The following is an 8,387-nucleotide window of genomic DNA, read 5'->3' on the forward strand; positions in this document are numbered from 1 at the left end:
AACCACTGTTGTTCACCATTTACATCAACAATTTGGACTCGAGAATCGGAAGTACAATTTCAAAATTTGCGGATGACACCAAATTGGGAGGTGTAGTTAACACAGAGGACTGCAACAAAAAAGACATTAATAAACTAGCAGAATGGGCATGTAATTGGCAAATGAACATCAATATAGAGAAGTGTGAGGTGCTGCATTTTGGTTGGAAGAATAAGGTGGCCACACACTGCTTGGAAAATAAGGGCTAGAAGTTCGGCCCATCAGCGCCACTCCATAGCGCCATGAAATGGCGCTAAAATGCCGGCTGCCGCTCTTTCGCCAGCTGGTGGCGGGTCCCATGGCGGCCACCGTTTTCCTCCCTCCCTTTGCGCTGCCGGTAACTGTCAGCGCCATGCAGAAGAAGATGGTGGCGTGGTGATGTCAATCGGTGTGTAACGCTGACTTAATGTCACCAAGGCGAACTTCAACCCTAGCACTGAATTCAGCGCTGGGTCCTAACCACGCCAGGTTAACCCGGCATGCAAGCAGGCTGACAGTAGCAATGTCAGCACCTCTTAAAGGGTCACACACATCTTTCAAGTAAATTTGGATTTATTTTTTGGACTGTTTTTTTTGATTTTATTGAAGTATTGGCCTCCTGTAACATGTGGGAAATCAGGGACGCTTCCTGTGTCCCTGACGACTATGTGTGCAGGAAGTGTGTCCAGCTGCAGCTCATGTGGGACCGCATGATGGCCCTTGAGCTGCAGGTGGACTCACTTTGGAGCATCCACGATTCTGAGAGGGGTGTGGATAGCACATTTAGTGAGTTGGTCACACCGCAGGTTAAGGCCAGCGTAGACAGTACATGGGTGACCAAAAGGCAGAGCAAGGGCAGGAAGGTAGTGCAGAAATCCCCTGGGGTTGTCTCCCTTAGCAACAGGTTCACCGCCTTAGGTACTGTTGTCGGGGGGGGTGACACATCGGGGGAAGGCACCAGCAGCCAGGCTCATGGCACCATGACTGGCTCTGTTGCAAAGAAGGGAGGGAAAAAGAGTGGCAGGGCTATAGTAATAGGGGATTCGATTGTAAGGGGAATAGATAGGGGTTTCTGTGGTCGCGACCGAGACTCCAGGATGGTATGTTGCCTCCCTGGTGCAAGGGTCAAGGATGTCTCGGCGCGGGTGCAGAACATTCTGGAGGGGGAGGGGGAACAGCCAGTTGTCGTGATACATGTTGGTACCAACGACGTAGCTAAAAAAAGGGAAGAGGTCCTACAAGTAGAATTTAGGGAGTTAGGAGCCAAACTAAAAAGTAGGACCTCGAAGGTAGTAATCTCTGGATTACTACCAGTGCCACGTGCTAGTAAGAGTACAGAGAACAGGATAGTTAGGCTAAATACGTGGCTTGAGCAGTGGTGTAAGAGGGAGGGTTTTAAATTTTTGAGGCATTGGAACCAGTTTTGTGGTAGGTGTGACCTATACAAAAGGGACGGTCTACACCTGTGCAGAGATGGAACTGATGTTCTCGGGGTAATTTTTGATAAAGCAGTTCGGGAGCATTTAAACTAGTATGGCAGGGGGCTAGAAACCTATGTAGTGAAATAGAGGAAAGTGAAAGGCAGACAGAAATAAATGATAAAAGGGTGAGGAACAAAAAACAAAGGGCCAAACTAATTCATAAAAAATGTGAGCATAAAAAAAGCCTGAGGGTTTTATACCTTAATGCGAGAAGCATCAGGAACAAGGTAGATGAATTAGCTGTGGAAATAGAGGTTAATAATTATGATCTAATTGGGATTACGGAAACATGGTTGCAGGGTGAGCAGGGCTGGGAGCTTAACATACAGGGGTATTCAGTATTTAGGAAGGATCGACAAAAAAGAAAGGGAGGAGGGGTAGCATTGCTAGTAAAAGAGGGGATAAATGCAATTGAAAGGAAGGATATTAACTCAGTTAATACAGAATCTATATGGGTGGAGCTAAGAAATAGCGAGGGGCGAAAAACATTAATAGGAGTGGTATATAGGCCTCCAAATAGTAAAATAGAGGTTAGGGAGGGCATCACGAGGGAAATTAGAGAAGCGTGCAATAAGAGCACAGCTGTCATCATAGGTGACTTTAACTTACATATAGATTGGACTAGCCTAATCAGTAAAAATAATGAGGAGGAGGAATTCCTTGAGTGTTTGAGGGATGGTTATCTGGATCAATATGTCGAGGAACCAACTCGGGAACAGGCTATATTGGACTGGGTACTGTGCAATGAGAAGGGACTAATCAGTAATCTTGTTGTACGGGGACCCTTGGGTCAGAGCGATCATAACATGATCGATTTCTCACTCGAAATGGAGAGCGAAGAAATTGACTCAGAGACTAAGGTCCTGAATTTAAACAAGGGGAATTATGATGCCATGAGACGGGAACTGAGTAGGTCTGAGTGGACAACGTTCCTGGGAGGACTGGAGGTAGATAAACAATGGCAAACATTTAAAGATAGAATGACAAAATTGCAAAAATTGTTTATACCAATCTGGCATAAAAGGAAATCTAAAAAGGTGACTCAACCGTGGATAACAGGGGAAATTAGAGACAGCATAAAATCCAAAGATAGGGCGTATAAAATAGCCAAAAAAAGCGCCAGAGCGGAAGATTGGGAACAGTTTAAGATAGAGCAAAGGAGGGCAAAGGGCATAATCAAGAGGGGCAAAATAGCTTACGAAAACAAGCTGGCGGAAAATATAAAAACTAACTCCAAAAGCTTTTATAAGTATATCAAAAGGAAAAGACTGGTGAAAACCAAAGTTGGTCCATTGCAGTCAGATACGGGGGAATATATAATGGGAAATAAGGAAATGGCAGATCAACTAAATGCATACTTTGGGTCAGTCTTTACGAAGGAAGACACAAAAAACCTCCCTGGGATATCGGGAAAAATAGGGACATTGGCAAAGGAGGAACTGACGCAAATCAATATCTCTAAGGATATGGTGTTAAGGAAGCTAAAGGGATTGAAGGTGGACAAATCCCCAGGGCCTGATAACATGCATCCTAGGGTACTGAAGGAGGTGGCCCTAGAGATAGCGGATGCACTAAGGATGATTTTTCAGAATTCATTAGACTCGGGAACAGTACCGATGGATTGGAGGGTAGCTAACGTTACCCCACTATTCAAAAAGGGGGGTAGGGAAAAAGCAGGTAATTACAGACCTGTAAGCCTTACATCAGTTGTGGGCAAAATGCTGGAGTCCATCATTAAGGATGAAATAGCGGAGCACTTAGCAAATGGGGACAGGATAGGACAGAGTCAACATGGATTTACAAAGGGTAAATCGTGCTTGACTAATCTATTGGAATTTTTTGAGGGAGTAACTGGTAGAATAGATGGGGGAGAGCCAGTAGATGTGGTGTACCTGGACTTCCAAAAGGCCTTCGATAAGGTCCCACATAAAAGATTAGCATGGAAAATTGAGGCTCATGGGATAAAGGGGAAAGTTTTGGCGTGGATAGGGAACTGGCTGTCAGATAGAAAACAGAGAGTTGGAATAAACGGCTCATTTTCTGAATGGCAGGCAGTAACAAGTGGGGTACCACAGGGATCTGTCCTGGGCCCCCAGCTGTTCACAATTTACATTAATGACCTGGATCAGGGAGTCGGATGCAGCATTTCCAAATTTGCAGACGACACTAAACTAGGAGGGGGGGTGGGCTCAGAGGAAGAGACCAGGAAGCTCCAGAGCGATTTGGACAGACTGGGCGATTGGGCGGATAAATGGCAGATGCACTATAATGTGGACAAGTGCGAAGTTATCCACCTTGGGTGCAGGAACGGGAGGGCAAATTATTATTTAAATGGCAATAGATTGGGAGAGGGGGAAGTACAGAGAGACCTGGGTGTTCTTGTACACCAGTCACTGAAGGCGAGCATGCAGGTGCAACAGGCGGTCAAGAAGGCAAACGGTATGCTGGCCTTCATAGCAAAAGGGTTAGAATACAGGAACAGGGATACCTTGCTGCAGCTGTACAGGGCACTGGTGAGACCACACCTCGAGTACTGTGTACAGTTTTGGTCGCCTCATCTGAGGAAGGATGTTCTTGCCATGGAGGGGGTGCAGCGGCGATTCACCAGGCTGATACCAGGAATGGCGGGAATGACCTATGAGGAGAGACTATGTAGTTTAGGGATGTACACACTGGAGTTTAGAAGATTGAGAGGGGACCTCATAGAAGTGTATAAAATTCTGACAGGTCTAGACAGACTGGATGCAGAAGGAATGTTTCCCTTGGCGGGTGAGAACAGAACTAGAGGACATAATTTAAGGATAAGGGCTAAACCATTTAGGACAGAGATGAGGGGGAATTTCTTCACTCAGAGAGTGGTGAACCTGTGGAACTCATTGCCACAGAGGGCAGTGTACGCCAGCTCATTAAATATATTTAAGAGGGAATTAGATATATTTCTACGGGCAAAAGGGGTTAAGGGTTACGGAGAGAAGGCGGGGACGGGATACTGAATTAAAGGATCAGCCATGATCTCATCGAATGGCGGAGCAGGCACGAAGGGCCGAATGGCCTACTCCTGCTCCTATCTTCTATGTATCTATGTTAAAAGTTTATTAAGTGTGTAGGGAGTGCTGCCGAACGCTTGCAAGGTCTAGGATGGTAAATGAAGGTCTTTGAGAAGACAGAACATGCTGCAAATTCTCAGCCGGTCAGGCAACATCCATGGAGAGAAAAACAGATTTCACATCTCAGGTCGAGATGCTGCCTGACCAGCTGAGTATTTCCAGCATTTTATGCTGTCATTTCATATTTACAGCATCTGCTCGCAGAGGGAAGAGGAAGACACAGGAGAGGAGAAAGCAGGAGAGGAGGAAGCAGGCAGAAGGATGCATCCCAGACAGTCCCTTTGTGGCCGGGATATCCGGGATGGAATCATTCGCCTGCGGTCCTAGTGACCACAACCCCAATTCCCCTTTCAATATTAGTCCCACACCTTACCTTCCCTCGGTTACTGACCATCACAACGTCCTCTTGGCCACAATGCTGAAATAAAAGGCACCAGAAATCAAATTTTCCAATCCAACTTTATACATCTATCTACCAATATGACATCAAGAAATCAACTCATCGCCCTTATGCATTCTCTTAGTGACTGTCTTGTGTGTGCCTTTGCCTATCCTACGGATGTCATGCAGTGCTAGTCCAGTGACTGCAGCATTACATAGAATTACAGAGGATATACAGCACAGAAACAGGCCATTCGGCCCAACCAGTCCATGCTCCACTCGAGCCTCCTCCTGTCTTTCCTCATCTATAAACATGGCTGGTGGACGGCTGTTGACTTTCAGTGGGGGACACTGCAAATGGCCTTGCTGGTTGACCTTGAGGAGCTGGTGGCTGGGAGAGTCAAAACAATCTTCTTCTTCTTCTTGCTCTTCTTCACTCACCTCTCCCTCTTCTTGGTCACCCACTGGCTGGGCAGGCTGCATTTCTTGGGTGTGTGAAATGAGGAAGGCACAAGGGTGGAGTTGTGAGGGGAGGGCGGCAAAGCATGAGGTGCATGCCAAAAGGATAACATATGAGGATACCAGCATCTTGTATCCTTTCAGCCCCGCTGCTGCCCAAGGGCTCAGCCATGCCCCGGCCAAGAATGGCCAGCACCGTCTCCTCCAAGGGGATGAAGTGAGGCTAGGAATGGCAGATGTGCCTCCTGATTGGTGCAGATTGTTGGTAGGTGAGTGATTGGGGGGCCGTGCATTGAGCAGTGTGTGAGGCTGGTGGTGCAGTTGGTAGGAGACGGCTTTTGAAGGTGCATTCACTGACCTTGACCAGTGGTCTGAGGCCATGAAGCTTCTTTGGGTGCCAGAGCCAGGTGGTGGGGGTGACACTGCCGGCAGTGACGGCCTCAGTGATCTGGTCCCACATTGTTCTTTCTGGAGGGCCTCCTGGCCCCTGTGGGTAGAGGACCTCTCTTGCAGTGTTGACCCTCTGCACAAAGCTGGAGTGCTGAGTGTGAGACCCTGGGAGCTCCTTCCCTGGCTTGCTGAGCCATTTGTATTGGTGCTGAAGCACTTTTCCCATTTTTTTAAAGATTAGGAACGGAATTCACATTTGGGACTTCTTTTAAATTTTATTTTTGAAAGGCAGTAAGGACTGAAAACTGCATTGTTTCACTGCATTTTCACAGAAATCACAGAAATCACAGAAACCCCACACTGCAGATAGAGGCCATTTCGGCCCATCGAGCCTGCACCGACGCATATTCCACCCGATCCCCGTAACCCCTACACCAACACATATCCCACCCTATCCCCGTAACCCCACGTATTTAATCCCCCTAACACTAAGGGTCAATTTATCACAGCCAATCAAACTAACCCGCACATCTTTGGACTGTGGGAGGAAACCGGAGCACCCGGAGGAAACCCACGCAAACACGGGGAGAATGTGCAAACTCCACACAGGCAGTCGCCCGAGGCCGGATTCGAACTCGGGTCCCTGGCGCTGTGAGGCAACAGTGCTAACCACTATGCCACCGTGCTGCCCACGATATTTTGTATTAGTTCTGAGTGCGTGGCCCCTTTAGTTCACAGACCTCTTTATTGCTCACAATTACTTGCGAGCTCCACAGTCTCGCTCCCAGAGGCTGTGCGAAGCTGGAACGGCGCTCCTGGGCACGAACTTTGGGTCAGATGCTTCCACTAACTCCACCAGGACGGCGTTGCACGGCCGGTAAGCGCTGTGCCACCAATCTCCGGCCCCCCAGACTAAGCACTGCGCCACCAATCTCCGGCCCCCCCAGACTGAGCACTGTGCCACCAATCTCCGGCCCCCCAGACTAAGCGCTGTGCCACCAATCTCCGGCACCCCAGACTAAGCGTTGTGCCACCAATCTCCGGCCCCCCCAGACTAAGCACTGTGCCACCAATCTCCGGCCCCCCAGACTAAGCGTTGTGCCACCAATCTCCGGCCCCCCAGACTAAGCGCTGTGCCACCAATCTCCGCCCCCCAGACTAAGCACTATGCCACCAATCTCCGGCCCCCCAGACTAAGCACTGTGCCACCAATCTCCCCCCCCCCAGACTAAGCGCTGTGCCACCAATCTCCGGCCCCCCCCAGACTAAGCACTGTGCCACCAATCTCCGCCCCCCCAGACTAAGCGCTGTGCCACCAATCTCCGGCCCCCCCAGACTAAGCGCTGTGCCACCAATCTCCGGCCCCCCCCAGACTAAGCACTGTGCCACCAATCTCCGGCCCCCCCAGACTAAGTGCTGTGCCACCAATCTCCGGCCACCCCCAGACTAAGCACTGTGCCACCAATCTCCGGCCCCCCAGACTAAGCACTGTGCCACCAATCTCCGGCCCCCCAGACTAAGTGCTGTGCCACCAATCTCCGGCCCCACCAGACTAAGCGCTGTGCCACCAATCTCCGGCCCCCCAGACTAAGCACTGTGCCACCAATCTCCGGCCCCCCCAGACTAAGCGTTGTGCCACCAATCTCCGGCCCCCCCAGACTAAGCGCTGTGCCACCAATCTCCGGCCCCCCCAGACTAAGCGCTGTGCCACCAATCTCCGGCCCCCCCAGATTAAGTGCTGTGCCACCAATCTCCGGCCCCCCCAGACTAAGCACTGTGCCACCAATCTCCGGCCCCCCCAGACTAAGTGCTGTGCCACCAATCTCCCCCCCCCCCAGACTAAGCGCTGTGCCACCAATCTCCGGCCCCCCCAGACTAAGTGCTGTGCCACCAATCTCCGGCCCCCCCAGACTAAGCACTGTGCCACCAATCTCCGGCCCCCCCAGACTAAGTGCTGTGCCACCAATCTCCGGCCCCCCCCCCAGACTAAGCGCTGTGCCACCAATCTCCGGCCCCCCCAGACTAAGCGCTGTGCCACCAATCTCCGCCCCCCCCCAGACTAAGCGCTGTGCCACCAATCTCCGGCCCCCCAGACTAAGCGCTGTGCCACCAATCTCCGGCCCCCCAGACTAAGCGCTGTGCCACCAATCTCCGGCCCCCCAGACTAAGTGCTGTGCCACCAATCTCCGCCCCCCCCCCAGACTAAGCGTTGTGCCACCAATCTCCAGCCCCCCAGACGAAGCGCTGTGCCACCAATCTCCGGCCCCCCCCAGACTAAGCGCTGTGCCACCAATCTCCAGCCCCCCAGACGAAGCGCTGTGCCACCAATCTCCGGCACCCCCCAGACTAAGCGCTGTGCCACCAATCTCCGGCCCCCCCAGACTAAGCGCTGTGCCACCAATCTCCGGCCCCCCCAGACTAAGTGCTGTGTCACCAATCTCCGGCCCCCCCAGACTAAGCGTTGTGCCACCAATCTCCGGCACCCCAGACTAAGCGCTGTGCCACCAATCTCCGGCCCCCCAGACTAAGCGCTGTGCCACCAATCTCCCCC

The sequence above is a fragment of the Somniosus microcephalus genome, chromosome 13 (assembly GCF_052327205.1).
Source record: "Somniosus microcephalus isolate GS21.2 chromosome 13, FLI_Smic_1.0, whole genome shotgun sequence".
Classification (NCBI taxonomy): Eukaryota; Metazoa; Chordata; class Chondrichthyes; order Squaliformes; family Somniosidae; genus Somniosus; species Somniosus microcephalus.